Source organism: Octopus bimaculoides, chromosome 6 (assembly GCF_001194135.2).
Source record: "Octopus bimaculoides isolate UCB-OBI-ISO-001 chromosome 6, ASM119413v2, whole genome shotgun sequence".
NCBI lineage: Eukaryota > Metazoa > Mollusca > Cephalopoda > Octopoda > Octopodidae > Octopus > Octopus bimaculoides.
Genome location: NC_068986.1, coordinates 106,968,181 through 106,970,586, shown reverse-complemented (window position 1 = coordinate 106,970,586; position 2,406 = coordinate 106,968,181). Strand labels below are relative to the sequence as shown.

Genomic DNA, 2,406 nt, shown 5'->3' with positions numbered 1-2,406 from the left:
TTAGATGAATGATCGGCAAAACGAAAAGTAAATGTTGCCTTTGAATCAGACATTCCTTCTAATGGTTTCTAACAATCATAAAGATCACAGTGTATCCATAGGAAAAGCCAAAGACAAAGAAATAGCACAGTTGGTCTGAAATGAGTTTATTGCATTATTTATTACACGTGTTTCTGTGAGGATTATAAGAGAGAAATATTAAAGTTTGGCTCGGTATAATTATTATCTCCTTCTTCATCGGTTTATTGCAAATTGATTTTGGTATTGGTTGCGATTTCGTTTTCGGTTCTAGATTGGTCAGTCTCACATTCTATAAAAATAAAAATTATATAAAATAATTATTTATATATAGCGAAAACAAATATTACCAAATAAAATTTGGCTAGCGCTGTTAATTATCTATTTTACTGCAACAGAATTTAAGTCTTTACAAATTTATAGTCATTAAACGATATAGTTATGATAACGTCGATGAATTGAATTGCCAGCTGTTGAAATGCAGTGTAATTTCGCTGACAACACGAAGTATATATATTAAAATATAGACAAATACATTAACATAATCACTTTGACTACTGTATACGTATGTAATTCAATATACAAACATTTATACAAGCCATAAACAAAATAGGCATAAGCATACATACATACATACATACATACATACATACGTACGTACATACATACATACATACATACATACATACATACATACATACATACATACATAATGCTTTGATTCTGTTTCCCATTCATGGATGCTAGAAAACCTTCACCTTGCTAAAGTTCCAGTGAGAATAAACAAAGCCATAGCTGACCTGACTTCATCGTGGGCCACCATCTTGAACTTAAACAAAAAGAGTGACTGTATTATCACCAATAGAATACGGTATCGCAAAGGCGTATTCCAAAGGGACAGCTTCTCTGTGATGTTTTTTTATACTTTCTGTAAACCCATTGTCATTCATGTTAAGGATGGATATCTCACTGATTCACAAGGATATCTCACTGATTCACAAGGATATCTCACTGATATCTCTCTGATTCACAAGGATATCGCACTGATTCACAAGGATATCTCACTGATTCACAAGGATATCTCACTGATTCACAAGGATATCTCACTGATTCACAAGGATATCTCACTGATATCTCTCTGATTCACAAGGATATCTCACTGATTCACAAGGATATCTCACTGATTCACAAGGATATCTCACTGATATCTCTCTGATTCACAAGGATATCTCACTGATTCACAAGGATATCTCACTGATTCACAAGGATATTTCACTGATTCCCTTCGGCAAGATTTTTAGTCACCAATTGTCGAAGTACATCCATTGACAAAGTTTGCAAACATCAGGCTGATAACACCATAAGACTTGGAAGGCAGCTCCTTGAGCAGCGCTCTTTGTCTGGTAATGTAGAATACAAGCACAAGGACGTCGCATGACTCTACCGCAACGTATCAAGAAATGAAAGGATGAGCCTATATGAGAAGACTGCATGGATATGTTAGTAGACGGCTCCGTGATGGTAGTAACATCGATCATCAAAACAGTTTATCATGGACCAATAGCCAGATTACTATCTTCCACATTGAAGGGTATACATTTGCAATCCAGGAACAGAAAATATCAACGAAGCACGTGAAGCTAAAAAGGGATAGAGATGCATGAAAAACAGCAAAATGTGACAACCGATGCAGATTTGTGGAGTTCATACATAAGCAATTGCCCAAAAATGTCATCACGGTGTTATCTACCAATGAGACATGGTGATGTAGCTAGGACATTCCATAAGGAAATCTGTCGGGAGGATAATCTAGAGGACAAACAAACCAGAGCCCGCAATATGGTAGACGCCTTAGGCATTCATAATAAAAAGGAATACTGGTGGAATGTACCAGTGAAAAACTCAATAAAATGTAAGCACAAAAGACTTAATATAATGATTTGGGATAGAGGAGAGTCACTTCTCACAGTTGTGGGAACTAGGTGCTCAGCGGATGTTAGCATAAAGCTGAAGATCAGTGAAATACCTATGCTAAACTATTGAGACATCTCCGGTTGCTCTATCCAGATTACAAGTTCATGTTTATACTTGTAATTTTGGGGGCCCTGGGATATGTAACGCAATACTTAATTACCAATCTTCCATCACTGGAGCTGTAAACATTTGTAAAACTTTCCAGAAGTTTATCATTTAAATATATACGAGCATGTCTATATAAGCAACTACATACATGAAAATACATACATAAAACATACAAATCTATACATACATGCATACATACATACATACATACATACAACAATACACTTACACACACTTACACACACACACACACACACACACACACACACACACACACACACACACACACACACACACACACACACA

The 2,406-nt window shown here is 35.8% G+C and overlaps 1 long non-coding RNA gene across 1 annotated transcript in view; it reads right to left on the bottom strand.

Moving 5' to 3' along the window:
- Positions 1-130: 130 nt before the first annotated feature.
- LOC106872083 (uncharacterized) overlaps positions 131-2,406 on the bottom strand; it is a 12,216-nt gene continuing 9,940 nt past the window's right edge. Inside the window, exon 5 of the long non-coding RNA XR_001409735.2 lies at positions 131-310. This is a non-coding gene — a long non-coding RNA (uncharacterized LOC106872083). The remainder of the gene's footprint in view (positions 311-2,406) is intronic.